Genomic DNA, 17,468 nt, shown 5'->3' with positions numbered 1-17,468 from the left:
AAAAAAGTGACCAACGGGCCTGTCTGGGCGTTAATCTTTTAGCAGACTCAATGTATGACAAATTTTTGTGATCAGTGATCACCGTAACCGGGTGACTGTTCCCCTCCAAAAAGTGCCTCCATTCCTCAAACGCCAACTTGACCGCAAGAAGCTCTCTATTGCCTACATCATAATTTCTTTCAGCAGCAGAGAACTTCCTGGAAAAGAAAGCACATGGCCTGACGTTGGTTAGAGTGGCAGACCCTTGGGATAACACTGCCCCCACCCCCACCTTGGAGGCATCCACCTCCACCACAAATGGTTTGGAAGGATCTGGCTGTACCAAGACAGGAGCAGACGTAAAACATTTTTTCAGTGTCACAAAGGCCTCTTTTGCGAGTGAGGACCAATTTCTCACATCCGCACCTTTGCATGTTAGAACCGTGAGAGGTTTGACCACTTGCGAAAACCCCCAGATAAATTTGCGGTAATAATTGGCGAACCCCAAGAAGTGATGAAGACCCTTAAGATCTCGGGGTTGCACCCAATCCACAATGGCCTGCACCTTCTTGGGGTCCATGCGAAAACCCTCACCAGATACAATTAATCCCAAAAAAGACAATTCTTGCACACAGAATACACATTTCTCCAATTTGGCATACAGATAATTTTCTCTCAGTCTTTGGAGAACAGTTCGTACATGTTCCAAATGAGAATGCTTGTCGGAGGAGTATATCAAAATATCATCTAAGTAGATAACGACAAAATGACCAATGAGATCTGAGAATACCACGTTGATAAAATTCTGAAATATGGCGGGGGCGTTGGTAAGACCAAACGGCATGACTAAAGTTTCAACAGTCCCTCGGTCGTGAGGAACGTGGTTTTCCATTCATCCCCCTCTCGGACCCTTATCAAATTATATGCCCCCCGAAGATCCAGTTTAGAAAACCACTTTGCCCCTGATAGTTGGTTACACAAATCGGGAATCAACGGAAGGGGGTACGTATTCCGTACCGTAATCTGATTAAGCTCCCGAAAATCGAGACAGGGACGTAACCTGCCATCTTTTTTCTTTACAAAAAAGAAACCTGCCGCCACAGGTGAGACTGAAGGACGTATGTGTCCTACGCGCAGGCTTTCAGCAATGTACTCCTTTACAGCCAAGCGCTCAGGACCGGACAAATTAAACAGATGGGCTTTAGGTAATTTAGCCCCCGGGACCAGCTCAATAGCGCAGTCAAAGGGTCTATGTGGCGGTAACGTCTCGGCCTCGCTTTCGGAGAATACATCTTCGAAGTCCTTCAGGCATTCCAGAATACCTTCCAGCTCGACAGATGATACAGACACAGATTTAACAGGTTCAACCAGCAGTACGGATTTATCACATAACTTAAAATCATTAAACCCCCATTGAACAATCTCCCCCCGTTTTCCAGTTAATAACTGGGTTATGACTTTGTAACCAGGGCATGCCCAACACCAACCCTGCAGGTAGATTGTCCAGAACAAAACAACTTAGGTTTTCCACATGAGTAGCGCCCACTCTGAGTGAAAACAAGTCAGACATAAAGAGAATTCCCTCCTTAGTGAGGGGAGAGGAGTCAATGGCCATCACCTTGATCGGAACCTTGAGCCTAGCTGTCCCTATCTTACAGTGTGTGACCAATTGGGAGTCAATGAGGTTAATAGATGATCCGCAGTCCACGAAGGCTGTAGAGGAAAAAGAACTACCATCCACAAACAGTTCCACATGCAGTAACACTTTAGAAAACGAGGAAAAGGGTACCTGAGGGTCTGAGTAGTCTCCCCGTTGACTACCCAGACCTAGTCGTTTCCCGCCGGCCGGGTTGAAGACGGGCAATCAGGACACTCCCTTTTCCAGTGTCCCGTTTTACCGCAGTAAAAACATAACTGCTTGTCCTTCTGGCGTTTCCTCTCTGTATCCTTCAGGGAGAGGGTGCCTACATCCATGAGCTCAGGGGCAGTCTCTTTTCCACTGGGGAACAATGGAGTTTCCACCTGCATCACCCCTCTGGCCCGCAGCCTGCGGTCCATCCGGACGGCCTGGGTCATGGCGTCCTTGAGAGTCAGGTGGGGGATGTAACGCCAAGGCATCCTGCAGCCGCTCGGATAAGCCTCTGTGAAAGAGTCCTCGGAGTGCGGCGTCGTTCCAAGAGACCTCTGCGGCCCAGCGGCGGAATTCAGTACAAAACCACTCAGCTGAGTGTTTCCCCTGACAGACGCTTATCACCATGTCCTCTGCCAATCGCACTCGTTCAAGCTCATCATAAATGTGCCCGAGGGCCTCAAAGAATGCATTCACAGACACTCTCTCAGGGACAGTGGGATGAAGGGAGAAAGCCAGAGCTTTTGGGGACCCTCTTAACAGAGACATAATGACCCCAACCCTCTGACTTTCGCCCCCAGAGGAACGTGGTCTCAAACTAAAAAAAAGTTTGAACCCCTCCATGAAGACCCTGAACTCCTTTTTGTGTCCAGAAAAAAAGTCAGGCAGTTTAACAGGTGGTTCTGGGGACAACATCACTCGCCCCAGCCCCAGAGACCCAGCAGCTAGAGCTCCCCGCACTGTTTCAGAAACCTGCTGCTGAGAACGAGCCAGAGCTTGCTGCTCCAGGGATAAACCCTGAAACATCTGACTCAGACTTTTCATCTGGTCAGCCAGAGACTGTATGGGATCCATAAATATCTAAAAAAAAAACCAAAAAACTTAATGGTCAGTTATAATGTCAGGGTCCTGTCAGCGCTGGCGTGCAGCCTCCGCTAAGCAGGGACTCACCCGCACCGTAGGGACCCCTGGGGACAAGAACAGCTGGAAGATAAAGATGCACAGGACCTGAATGTAGAAGTTTAGCAAGCCGACACAGGACCTACGGTCATGTGAACGGTCATGTGACAGCAAGCGGCGGAGCATAGCGTCCTGCTTTCAAAGAAGGTAGAAAACTCAAAGTCGGGCAAAGCGGGGGTCATGCACAGTACAGGCAAGCGAGGTACAGGAGGGATAAACAGACAGGAGGTCAGACAAAGCCAAAGGTCATACACAAGATATCAGTAAAGTACCAGGGATGAGACAGAACGGATAGTCAGGGCCAAGCAGAGATCAAAACCAAACAGACGTTGAAGGTACCAAGCAGAATCCAAAGCAATATCCAGAGAACAGACCGAGTCATACACAGAGAATCAAGCAACCAGAACACAGCACAAACACACTCAGGGGTCACCACACAATGCCAAGGGCGAAAGTATAACTGACGGGGGATGGGAGCTTCCTAAGGCTATAAGAAGCCTCCCCAGAACCAATGAGAGGCCACCATAATAGGTCCCAGGTGTGCAGGTGAGAGTCTGCACTGAGGTCAGAACATTAACCCCAGCAGTGCCGGTCACCCAGCACTGGTATCATGACAGCTGTACTCATTACGAGTAGCTCCTAATACTCGGGTACTCGTAACGAGTAGCGAGTCCAATGTATTTCTATGATGTCAGTCTGGACTGCAATTGAGACAGCATCCCGAGCAACCCCGAGACCCTTTACCCCTATACAGGGATCTGGAATTACAGCAGAGCCAAGCAGGTAGCTGTCTGTATAAGAGCAGCGGACCAGAGCAGGACGGTCACCAGAAAGGGATAAATTAACGGGACCGAAAGCGTAATCTAAACCAGGCGGGCGGCAGAGGTACAAAATCGGCAGGCTAAAGCAAAGTCGGAATCCAGGCCAAAGTCAGAGTCATTAACCAGGAGTGCAGCAGAGGTACAAAATCGGAAGACAGTAGCAGAGTCAAAATCCAGGCTAAGGTCAGAGTATTAAACCAGGAGGGCAACAGAGGTACAAAATCGGCAGGCAGTAGCAGAGTCAAAATCCAGGCTAAGGTCAGGGATAGCAAATAACACACTAGCACACTGGGGAAACCAAGACTATATCTGGCGGCCTGCAAGACAGGCCCCAAGGTATTTGAAGGATCAGGCTATCCCTCACAGGCTCACTGTCTGATGACGTCATTTGGACTGCCCCCAGGACCAGGCCAGATGGCGATGCACCAACCCCTTCATTACTGACAGAGGAGCGGAGCCTGCGCCCACCAGATGCCTGCACAGGAGCCCCTTCTCTGTCACCACCACCCATGGGCGAACCACGGCGCCTCCTAGTGGCTGAGGCAGGAGCAGCCGTCCCCGAGTCTGACGGCGATGTGATAGTCCGGCGCCTCCCAGTGGCCGAGACCGGAACAGCAGTTCTCGAGTCTGACGGCGACGTGACAATTTCTATAGGAAATGCGAGTAATGGGCGGAGACTATGCGTGCGGGCAGAGAATGTGTGCGAGGGTCTGTGGGGCTGTGTGTGTGCAGGCTCTGCCGGGCTAATCGGGGGTCTGTGCGGGCTCTGCCGGGCTGATCGGGGGTCTGTGTGCAGGCTCTGCCGGGCTGATTGGGGGTCTGTGCAGGCATGGGAGAGCCCGCACAGACCCCCGATCAGCCTGGCAGAGCCCGCACCGAGCCCCGATCAGCCTGGCAGAGCCCATACAGACCCCAGCACACACATATGACGCTGCGCGGCCAGCCAATCACAGTAATGCCACAATAAAGAAGGCGGTGGCTTTACTGTGATTGGCTGATACAGGCCGGGCAAGAGATCCGAATATTGGGAGGCGAGTAGTGAAATTTACTCGCTAGGATTCGAGTACCGCGAGTACTGAATCCTAACGTGTACACTCGCTCATCCCTAGCTGGCATACTTCGTTCCCCCTTGGTGTCTGAGGTAGGCTACCGTAGTTACATTGTCGGAGTAGATCTGAACATGATGGTTCTGGATGAGGGATGAAGCGGCTTTCAGTGCTTCTTCCACCACCTTCAATTCTCTTAGATTCGAAGATCTGGCTCTTATGTCCTGGGACCATTGTCCTTGGAAGTAAGATTCCTCCACCACGGCTCCCCAACCTCTCAGGCTGGCATCGGTACACAGTATTTTCAGGGGAAGCTGATCCCATCTCAGCCCCTCCTCAAGTTTTGGCAATTCAGCCACCATGACAAATTGACAAATCCCCGGGCCCGGATGGGATACACCCCCGAGTACTGCAGGAATTAAGCACAGTCATAGATAGACCATTATTTTTAATCTTTAAAGATTCCATAATAACAGGGTCTGTACCACAGGACTGGTGTATGGCAAATGTGGTGCCAATATTCAAAAAGGGGACAAAAACTGAACTTGGAAATTATAGGCCAGTAAGTTTAACCTCAACTGTGGGTAAAATCCTGGAGGGTTTTCTAAGAGATACTATACTGGAGTATCTGGAGAAGAATAACCTCATGACCCAATATCAACATGGGTTTACAAGGGACCGTTCCTGTCAGACTAATCTGATAAGCTTTTATGAAGAGGTAAGTTCAGGACTAGACCAAGGGAATGCAGTGGACGTGGTGTACATGGACTTTTCAAAAGCTTTTGATACGGTGCTACACAAAAGGTTGATACATAAAATGAGAACAATGGGGATAGAGGAAAATATGTGTAGGTGGGTTAAGAGCTGGCTCAGGGATAGGAAACAAAGGGTGGTTATTAATGGAGCACGCTCGGACTGGGTCACGGTTAGCAGTGTGGTACCACAGGGGTCAGTTTTAGGCCCGCTTCTTTTTAACATATTTATTAATGACCTTGTAGGGGGCATAGAGAGTAGAATTTCAATATTTGCAGATGACACTAAACTCTGCAGGGTAATCAATACAGAGGAGGACAATTTTGTATTACAGGAGGATTTATGTAAACTAGAAGCTTGGGCTGATAAATGGCAAATAAGCTTTAATGGGGATAAATGTAAGGTCATGCACTTGGGTAGAACAAACAGGATGTATAATTATGTGCTTAATTGTAAAACACTGGGCAAAACTGTCACTGAAAAAGACCTGGGTGTATGGGTGGATGACAAACTCACATTTAGTGGCCAGTGTCTGGCAGCTGTTGCAAAGGCAAATAAAATAATGGGATGCATTAAAAGAGGCATAGATGCTCATAAGGAGTACATAATTTTACCTCTATATAAGTCACTAGTGCGACCACACTTAGAATACTGTGTACAATTCTGGTCTCCGGTGTATAAGAAAGACATAGCTGAACTGGAACGGGTGCAGAGAAGAGCGACCAAGGTTATTAGGGAACTGGGGGGTCTGCAATACCAAGACAGGTGTCACGGGGGCTTAGTTCAACTAAGGCTGAAATACCCGGGGCCCCTGTGGTGTCCCTTTTACTAGGGGAAACCCTGTCTGACCCTCAACCCAGGGTTTTTGCTGAAGGTGCAAATGCCTGAGCCTCCGACCTTTCCTTATCTCCTGCTCAGCCCTAAGCTTAACCCTCCACCCTCCACCCAGTGAGGAGACACACCACCAAAGCCCCAAACAATAAAGACAGACAGGGAGAACTTAAACTGCACTGCGCCGCACACACACAGGAATAAACAGTAATGTGAACAGGGCACAACTAAACACAAATATGGGAAGGAGAAAGGATAACGACGGATCATACGACACCAGATACGAATCTCTCTCTGCAACACCTCCACTCCAGACCGGAACCACTTGGTATGAAACACAAGCTATAATCGGCGACGCCCATATGCCAGTATGACTATTTAAAGACCGTGGGCGTGACTAACCTTCCAACCTGGTCTCCAGCAGGATTAACCCCCGAGAGCCTGAAGATCAAACCGGCGCCACTGAGGCTATAGTGGCTGGAGGTGGAACTACCTCTGCCTGCCGGATGCTGTGGTGTGAACAGCGTCCGACATGACAGTACCCCGTCTTCTACGAGGGACCCCAGGGCCCTCAAGACTCATAGGACCCGGCTTGTCCGGATGACGACGGTGAAAAGAACTGACCAGCCGATCCGCATGTATGTCTGAGGCTGGAACCCAAGACCTCTCCTCTGGACCATACCCCCGCCAGTGCACCAAATACTGAAGAGTACGGCGTACTACTCGAGAGTCCACTACCTTGGCGACCTCGAACTCTAACTCGCCATCCACCATGACTGGAGGTGGCATCGGCGTCGTGTCCACCAAGCCTACCACCTTTTTCAATAAAGCCCTGTGAAAAACGTTATGTATTCTGTACACCGCAGGAAGTTCCAACCGATAAGCCACTGGGTTAATGATGGCAGAAATCCTAAAAGGCCCAATAAACCTTGGACCCAGTTTTAAAGATGGGATTTTGAGTTTTATGTTCTTCGTAGCTAACCACACCCATTCACCCACACACAGGTCCGGACCTGGCACGCGTCTACTGTCAGCCACCCGTTTGTACCTGGCACTCATGCTCAACAAACGCTGTTTCACCCGCCTCCAGACTGATGACAATTGGGCTCCTAGCTGATCCTCCTCCGGGACACCCCCGGAGTCACCCTGACGTAAGGTACAAAACTGAGGATGTTGACCGTACACACAAAAGAATGGAGACTCTCCTGATGACTCTTGGCGGTGATTATTTAATGCGAATTCGGCCAGAGGAAGGAAAGTAGACCACTCCTCCTGGTTGTCGGACACAAAGCATCGTAAATACTGTTCTAGATTTTGGTTCATGCGCTCAGTTTGTCCATTAGACTGTGGATGAAACGCCGATGAATGTGACAACTTGATCCCCAACCTTGAGCAAAAAGCTTTCCAAAACCTCGCCACAAATTGCGTACCCCTATCAGATACTATGTCAGACGGTACTCCATGGAGTCTGACCACCTCCTTCACAAATACCTGAGCCAACGTCTTAGCATTGGGCAAAGAGGACAACGCCACAAAATGCGCCATCTTTGAAAAACGGTCAACCACCACCAGGATGACCGTATTCCCTGCCGAGGCTGGCAAGTCAGTGATAAAATCCATGGAGATTTCTGTCCATGGCCTATTGGGTACCCCCAGAGGCTGTAGCGTGCCAGCAGGACGGGTTCGGGGTGACTTAGCCCTAGCGCACGTGATGCAAGCTGCCACGTACGAGACCACGTCCTGCCGGATTTTGGGCCACCAGAAACGACGCGATACCAGCTCTAAGGTGCCCTTCACCCCTGGGTGACCAGCCAGTACCGAATCGTGGTGTTCCTTCAACACCTTAGGCCGAAGATGCAGGGGTACAAATGATTTGTTGGCGGGAAGTCCTGGTGGTACCTCCTCTTGGGCCTCGGCAATCTCCGCCTCTACCTCAGTCGTGAGAGCCGAGACCACTACCCCTTTCTGGAGGATGGGTACCGGCTCTTCCCGCGGTTCTCCCCCCGGAAAACACCTAGACAAAGCATCCGCCTTGGTGTTTTTAGCCCCGGGACGGTACGTCACAAGAAAATTGAAACGAGTAAAAAACAATGCCCAGCGAGCCTGCCTAGGAGACAGACGCTTGGCCGACTCCAGGTAGAGCAGATTCTTATGGTCGGTGATAACTGTGACCTGGTGAGCCGCCCCCTCCAAGAAGTGTCGCCATTCCTCAAAAGCCAGTTTGATGGCCAACAACTCCCTGTTGCCGATATCATAATTCCGTTCGGCCGGCGACAGCTTCTTGGAGAAGTAGGCGCATGGATGCATCTCGCTCAAGGACGAGCCTTGAGACAGTACTGCCCCCACTCCCACCTCCGACGCATCAACCTCTACCACAAAAGGTTTAGACACGTCTGGTTGCACCAGAATGGGGGCTGAAGCAAAACTATTCTTCAGACGCTCAAATGCACGTATAGCCACCTCAGGCCAGTTCGCCAGATCGGCACCCTTTTTTGTCATGTCCGTGAGCGGTTTGGCGACAGTCGAAAAGTGTTTTATAAATTTCCTATAATAATTCGCAAACCCAAGGAACCGCTGGAGTGCTTTCAGACTCTCCGGCCTCTCCCATTGCAACACCGCTTGCACCTTAGCGGTGTCCATTTTAAAACCGGCTGCGGACACAATATATCCCAAAAAGGGCAACTCCTGGACAAAAAATAAACATTTTTCCAGCTTAGCATAGAGCTGGTTCTCCCGGAGCAACTGTAACACCAGCCTAACATGCTCCAAATGAGTGTCCCGATCGCTAGAATAAATGAGGATATCATCCAGGTATACAATCACAAATCTCCCCAGGACATGAGCAAATACATCATTAATAAAATGTTGGAAAACGGCAGGCGCGGTGGTCAACCCAAACGGCATAACCAGACTCTCAAAATGACCCTCAGGAGTGTTAAACGCCGTCTTCCACTCATCCCCCTGACGGACCCTTATGAGGTTATACGCCCCCCTGAGGTCCAGCTTGGAAAACCATTTCGCCCCCGCTACCTGGTTGAACAAATCCGGGATCAACGGCATTGGGTAGGGATCACGGATCGTAATCTGGTTTAACTCTCGGAAATCCAGACACGGGCGTAACCCCCCATCTTTCTTCTTAATGAAGAAAAACCCCGCGGCTACCGGCGAGGACGAAGGCCGGATGTGACCTTTGCTCAGACTCTCCGCGATGTAGTCTTTCAGAGCTTGTCTCTCAGGACCAGAAATATTAAACATCCTGGCCTTAGGTAATTTGGCCCCGGGTTTTAACCTAATAGCACAGTCATAGGCTCTATGTGGAGGCAGTTCTGAGCAACCCTTCTCAGAGAAAACATCCGCGAAATCCTGCAAAGCCTCCGGCAGGCTGGGCGTCACGGCGGACACACATGTGGCCAAGCAATTGTCTTGGCAGAAACCACTCCATTGTACTATGTCCTGAGTTTTCCAATCAATTACCGGGTTGTGCCTGGACAGCCATGGAAAACCTAGGACCATTTGAGCTGGGAGATTACGGAGGACCCTACATGTAACCGACTCAGAATGTAGGACCCCAATGTGGAGTCTCACCTCTGCCACAAACTCCGTAATCTCCCCTTGAGGGAGGGGAACAGCATTAATGGTCACCACCTGTATGGGGTGAGGAAGTTTTTCGATCTTAAACCCGGCGGTGTGTGCAAACTCCTCATCTATGAGATTGGTGGCGGAACCGCTATCCACAAACACTGATATTGGTAGCTCTCTGCCGGTGATAATAACCTTGGCAGGGAGCATACATTGAGATACCATCATGGAGGATATGCATACGCTCAGTTGGGTCTCCTCCATACCCTCTGAGCTTAACAGTTTTCCGCCGGTGTGACCCTCTTAGGTAGTACCGGGCAAACGTTAACATAATGACCTCCTTTACCACAGTAGAAACATGCTCCGGGTTTCCGGAATCCCGGAGCGCGAGGCTGAACCTGTGCCACGCCGGCAATCTGCACAGGTTCAGGGGACTCATCTACTTCAACCACACCTGCACCTCTGTTTTCCCCCAGAGGTAGCGTCTCCTGTGCCCCCTGACGAAAACGGCGATCAATACGTATAACCAAACTCATGGCAGACTCCAATGATGCCGGAGTCTCATACATCAGGAGGGCTTGTTTCACCCTCCCTGATACCCCATGAATAAACTGGCTCCGCAGTGCTGGGTCATTCCACTGTGTGTCTACTGCCCAGCGGCGAAATTCCGAACAATAGTCCTCTGCCAAGCGCTCCCCCTGGCGGAGGGCGCGGATTTTAGATTCTGCTAGAGCCAGTCGGTCAGGGTCATCGTAAATGAGCCCGAGGGCAGAAAAAACATTATCGACCGAATGAAATGTAGCAGAGTCAGCTGGTAAGGAAAATGCCCATGCTTGGGGGTCACCACTCAGTAATGACAACACCAGCCCTACCCGCTGGGCCTCATTACCTGAGGAGATTGGCCGCATGCGGAAGTATAATTTGCAGGCCTCCCGAAATACGACAAATTTGCTGCGATCGCCTGAAAATCGTTCTGGCAGCGGAAACTTCGGCTCTGCACCGATACCTGCAGATGCCGTTTGCACCCTTGCTACTACCAGGCCCTGCTGCTGAACTGCCCCTTTCAACTCGGAGACCTGTATGGACAGCGCCGCCAACTGGCGGGTTATGGAATCTGATGGATCCATGGACTCCTGAAAAAATGTGGGCCGATTATAATGTCACGGGGGCTTAGTTCAACTAAGGCTGAAATACCCGGGGCCCCTGTGGTGTCCCTTTTACTAGGGGAAACCCTGTCTGACCCTCAACCCAGGGTTTTTGCTGAAGGTGCAAATGCCTGAGCCTCCGACCTTTCCTTATCTCCTGCTCAGCCCTAAGCTTAACCCTCCACCCTCCACCCAGTGAGGAGACACACCACCAAAGCCCCAAACAATAAAGACAGACAGGGAGAACTTAAACTGCACTGCGCCGCACACACACAGGAATAAACAGTAATGTGAACAGGGCACAACTAAACACAAATATGGGAAGGAGAAAGGATAACGACGGATCATACGACACCAGATACGAATCTCGCTCTGCAACACCTCCACTCCAGACCGGAACCACTTGGTATGAAACACAAGCTATAATCGGCGACGCCCATATGCCAGTATGACTATTTAAAGACCGTGGGCGTGACTAACCTTCCAACCTGGTCTCCAGCAGGATTAACCCCCGAGAGCCTGAAGATCAAACCGGCGCCACTGAGGCTATAGTGGCTGGAGGTGGAACTACCTCTGCCTGCCGAGTGCTGTGGTGTGAACAGCGTCCGACATGACAACAGGTTATTACACTTCGGGTTATTTAGTTTGGAAAATCGAAGGCTTAAGGGTGATCTTATTACAATGTATAAATATATGCGGGGACAATACAGAGACCTTTCTAATGATCTTTTTACTCTTAGACCTGTGACGGGGACAAGGGGGCATCCTCTATGTCTGGAGGAAAGAAAGTTTAAGCATACTCACAGACACGGATCCTTTACTGTAAGAGCAGTGAGACTATGGAACTCTCTGCCATATGATGTTCTAATGAGTGATTCCCTAATAAAATTTAAGAAGGGACTGGATGCCTTTCTTGAAAAGTATAATATTACAGGGTATATACACTAGTTTCCTAAATATTGCGTTGATCCAGGGAGCTAGTCTGATTGCCGTATGTGGAGTAGGGAAGGATTTTTTTTCCCCAATGTGAAGCTTACTGTTTGCCACATGGGTTTTTTTTGCCTTCCCCTGGATCAACATGTTAGGGCAAGTTAGGATAGGATATGGGTTGAACTAGATGGACTTAAAGTCTTCCTTCAACCTTAATAACTATGTTACTATGTTACTATGAGAGGGCTGATTTCACGTGTCCTGGAAGTGGAATTCTTCTGGAAAGAGTGTTTTGATACTTCCTTGAGTTTACCAGGATGTATGATTGATGGGTTCGCGTATGTGCCTGAGCCCAGGACACTGCCTCAATACATGACGTCAGGGGCCTCAGAATGGACATGGAGTCCATTAGGGTCAGTGCCCTTTGTTGTCTGAATATGGTGATTCTCTGGCGAAGGTCATGTTGACGATCCTCGGGAAGGAAGGGTGTCCTTTTTCCGAGTCTAAGAGAATCCCCAGGAATTTCTTCCTTGGGGAAGGGTGAAGGTCCAACTTCTGAAGATTCGGGATCCAGCCTAGGGATTCGAGGATCTCCAGAGTTTTTGACACATCCTGGTTTAGTTGAGATATTGATGGAGCGATGATGAGCAGGTCGTCTAAATATGGAACAATACATATTCCTTGAAGACGGATGAAAATGACTGCTTCCCTCATGATCTTTGTGAACACCTTCGGCGCTGGAGACATGCCGAACGGGAGAGCATTGAACTGGAGATCGCTGATCCTCTGGTCATGGGAGACCGCGAACCTGAGGAATTTCCTGTGTCCTGGGTGGATTGGGACATAATACTAATAATCTTTATTTTTATATAGCGCTAACATATTCCGCATCGCTTTACAATTGACATGATAATAAGCTTCCCTCAGGTCTATCGTAGCCATCAACCAGCCCTGTCCAATGAGAGGGATTGCCGATTTGACCGACTCCATCTTCAACCTCCAGTATTTGATAAATTGATTCAGGGGTTTCAAGTTTATGATGAGCCTCTATTTTCTGGAGGGCTTCTTCACGAGGAATAGGCGGGAATAATGTCCTCTGCCTATCTCTTGCTAGGGTACATATGAGTTTACTTCTTCCCGTAAGAGATCTTGTAGTTGAAGAAGTAGGGTTTTTTGGAGATCTGGGGACTGTGATGGGGTAATACTCAGACACTGGGGGGGGGGGGGGCGTTCAAATTCCAACTTCAGCCCGAACTGTATGGTGGAAAGAATCCACTGGCTTGTGGTCGTGGACTGCCATCGGGTGAGGAAGCGAGTGAGTCGACCCCCCTCCAGAGAGTCACTGTTCGGGGGCTGCTGTTGCTGAGGGACAAGGATGTTCTTCCCTCTACCTCCCTTCAGGTAGCTCCACCATCCAGTCTTGACCTTTCCCCTGAACTCCTTCTGGGAGGTCTGCTCACGTAGGGGCCAAAAAACCTGCCTCCTGGTAACTTTCTGTTCGGGAAGCGATTTCTTCTTATCCGAAGCTTTTTCGAGGATATCATCCAAGACTGGCCCAAATATGTGGTGTCCCTGAAAGGGGATGGCACAGAGCTTCATTTTAGAGGTGATGTCACCGCCCCACAACTTCAGCCAAAGGGCCCTTCTAGCCAAATTAGAGAGGACTAAGGACCTTGCTGCTACCCGCACCGTCTCTCTTGAGGCATCGGCTGAAAAGTCCATTGCTTTTTGGAGAAGGGGTAGGGAGTCTAAGATTTCTTCCCTGGGGGTACCCCGAGAGAGGTGTTCCTCTAACGTACGAAGCCAGAGAAATAAGGCTCTGGCGACGCATGTAGAGGCTACGTTTGCTTTGAGCAGATTCGTAGACACTTCCCAGGATTTTTTATGGTGACTTTCTATCTTTCGATCCATGGGATCTTTCATTTGGGAATAATCCTCGAAAGGGAGGGACTTTTTTTGGTCACCTCAGAGACCTGGACGTCTATCTTAGGGATATCCCAAATAGAATTGTCACCTTTGAGGGGAAAGGGATTCTTTAGTTCAGAGGGTATGCTAAGTCCTTTCTCAGGGGAGGACCACTCCTGAAATATCAGATTATGGACATTTTCATGAACTGGAAACCCTTTCCTAACTCTGGGTTTCAGCCCCCCAAACATCTCATCCTGCACTGAGAACTTCACCTCCTCCTCCTCAACCCCCATGGAGTTTCTCACCATGGAGACCAGCTCTTCCATATCCTCAGAAGAGAAGTAGTACTTTTTCATATCGGGTTTAGGGTGGATGTGGAGCCCTCATTTTCCCAAATATCCTCAGACCCAGAGGTACGGATTTCACCCGAGTCTGAGTCGGTCTCCGTAGGTGCTATTTTCCTCTTTACTGAGAGAGGGGGATGCAGCACCGGGGTCTGGGAAAAGGCTGCCATGGAGATCTGCACCTCCTGCTTAATGAGCATTTTGATACTGTCCAAGAGGGAGGGCTCTTCAGTGCGCAGTTTGTCCTGCGTACAGGGTTGGCACAACTTCTTATAATCAGAGGGAAGCCTGGAACCACAAACACCACACTTACGGCTGGGTTTATTCTTTGAGCCAGAGACCTTTTCTCCCTAAAAAGGAGAGAGAAGGTGTACTCAATGACCCATGCCACCAATGTTTGGACAATAAGGGACCGGCCCTGCTACTCATGGTAGGAGGGGGAACGCTTGGCTCCTCAGATGCAGCTTCCGAAGGTTTGTGGCCATCCATAGTCAGCACTAGTCACACCGACAGACACACTGCGCCTACCTGGAACTCCTGACCCGGTTATATAAGCATCCACAGCGTTCAGTTTTGTGCCCCTCCTCCCTTCTGGTCCGTAGGGAGGAACCTCTCGGAACGACCCTGGCCGCCTTTCCACCGCTGGAGCCCTCTGCCCCCCCCCTTCGGGAGGCCGGGCGCGTGCGTTCCAGTGTGGAAGGCAGGAGGATGCAAACTGGAAGTGCGCCGCGACGTCACTTCCGGTGAGCCGCGATGTCACCTCCAGTGCGCGCGGACCCTGGCGTCGGCAGCATGTAAGGGATGAGGATGCCGGGGAGCTGCGAGAGGACCTCGGCTGCACTACGCCGCCCCCTATTTACCCCCCGAAGAGGTGCAGGAGGGGCGGGAGAGGTCCCGAGTCACATGGCATGGAGACAGGAGCAGCCACCTGGAGGAGGAGAGGCGAACTCCCCGACCTCGGCTGCCCGGCATAGTAAGTTTGTAGGAGCTCCACTCGCCGGCTGCGGCAGCACCTTGTAACCTCTTCATGCCCCACTGGGGGACAGAAAAAACACTGGAGGTAGCAGGAAGGGGAGGGTTATTTAACCTCTTTGTGTTTCCTGTCCCCCATTAGGGCGGGGAGACATCCTCCTCCAAGGTGACTGTCGTGGAAGGTGACTGGAGAAATAATCATTTATTACTAGCAAGACTTTGTCTACTAATTGGAGTAACTAAACTCTGAGGTCAATCACTAGTTTCCATAAACTTTGTCTATTAGTGTTAAACTTGTGTCTTTGAGTTTCTCAGGCTTTATACCCGATATGCCCGTGATTATCTCACTGGAGTCTTCTTTTTCTTACACTCTTTCTGTTGTGTGTGTGTCCAAGTTACTACTTTGAATGAGATAATGTAATGCTGTGAAAACTATCGTTATATCAAACCTGATAAGTTGAATTCTCAAATCCCGAGATGAGCAGTTGAGGTACAGCACAGACAGGTAATGTTGGTGCAGTGGAATAGACCAATAAAAACTATGGAGGCTGCAAAGATTGAATTGCAACTTGGAAGTCAAAGTAGAAAACCATGAGAAACTTGGAGACTCAGATATGTAAGAGCAGTAATACAGCAGAGTGGGGTGGTGGATCAGAAAAGGATAAATCAAGAATCACCTTGGTGCAGCAGTGTAGCTGCATTTGTCAGTAGACTAAATTGAGGTGATATAACAGTCCCAAAGAACAGCAGAGCTGGGTATGTCAGAACTCTTAATAGTGGTAATACTATAGAGTCCAGCAATAATGTGGTGCTGAATATGGCAAGAGGCACCTAGGTAAAGGCAGTTGCAATGTAGCATAGCCTAGCAGTTGGCACAGAGCTGGGTATATCAAGAGATATTTGGTGGCAGAATAGTAGAGCTGAGCAGGGTAGCAGTGGCAGAATGCTCAGAATTTTTATCCTCGCGTGGTGTACTGCCACCTGAGCTGGCCTACAAGGCTTTAAGTAGTGACCTTAGAGGCGTGTGACAGGTTATCAAAGTAACCTGACATGCACAAAAGCAGAAGGAGCTGGCCACAGGAGAGGGAGAATGAAGAGCCAATGCTGGAGCAAATAGGTAAATAATATATATTTTAAATGAGCAAGCAATTTGCATTAAAACGTGGTTTTCTATTGGGACTGGACTTCTCAAAGAAGATAAGAAGACAAGTAGCAGCATGGCGTACAATATCCAACAGTACTGAGCAGTGTGGTCATGAATCCAGCTTTGGAGTGAGGTAAAGGACTTGTTAGAGAGCTCAGCACTATCTTTCAGTGTCTCCCTCTGTCTGTTTCATTATTCTGCTCCTCTCTTCTCTTTCCCTCCATAGAGTATAATGGGTTGTGTCACATGACACCTCTGTGAGCTCACAGTCCATCTTCTATGAACAAAATAGATTTGAGCTGTATGTTCAGACTGTATGATAAGTTCAGAAAGCAGGAAGAAGAGGAAGAAGTGTCTGATGAGGAGGAGTAGAAGCAGATTTCTCTGATGACACATATTATAACGTTTCTTATATTCGTCTGCACAATAGGTCTGTGTTGAAAATATAGTTCCAATTTAACTCCTTTAGAAAATCAAGTCTGTGTTAATAGTTAATAGACTCTCCTAATAGAAAGTGATCTGCTTATTGTCAAAGGGCACTGCCTTTTTTAACTCTTTACTGATCTTTTGATGATCTGTGGTGTACAGTTGTGAGAAAGTTTTGAGACTTAAGGTACTGTCACACTTAGCGATGTACCAGCGATCCCGACCAGCGATATGACGCGGTCAGGATCGCTGGTACATCGCTAAGTGGTCGCTAGTGAGCTGCCACACAGGCAGATCTCACCAGCGACATCGCTGGGGACGGGGGTCGCTACTTACCTGTCACACTAGGTGATCCTGCGTCCTCCCGCCCGGCTCCACGCTCGTCTCTCCACAGGAAGCGCCGCAAGAAGCTGACGACGAGAAACAGTCCAGGACATTCTCGCACGATCAGCGATAAGCAGCGGGGGAGCGGGTCGTAGGTAAGTATCAGACACAGCGATGTCGCTAGCAATATCGCTATAACGTCACAAGTTATAGCGATATTGCTAGCGATATCGCTTAGTGTGACAGGCCCTTAACTCAAATTTGGGTTTTCACAAAATTTCCTGTGTCAGTGTTTTTAGATCTCTTATATATTTTTATAGTTACTGAAGTACAATTATAAACATTTTATACGTTTTTTAAACTTTTATTGATAAGTACATCAACGTTATGCAAAGACTCAATTTTTCAACCCTTCCGCTTTCGCCCTGGCATCCGGATATCAGCTTCTGGGCCAAAA

The sequence above is a fragment of the Dendrobates tinctorius genome, unplaced genomic scaffold, assembly GCF_039654945.1.
Source record: "Dendrobates tinctorius isolate UK_male_01 unplaced genomic scaffold, ASM3965494v1 ptg000211l, whole genome shotgun sequence".
Lineage (NCBI taxonomy): Eukaryota > Metazoa > Chordata > Amphibia > Anura > Dendrobatidae > Dendrobates > Dendrobates tinctorius.
The sequence above is the reverse complement of the archived record's forward strand: the minus strand, read 5'-3'. Positions refer to the sequence as shown.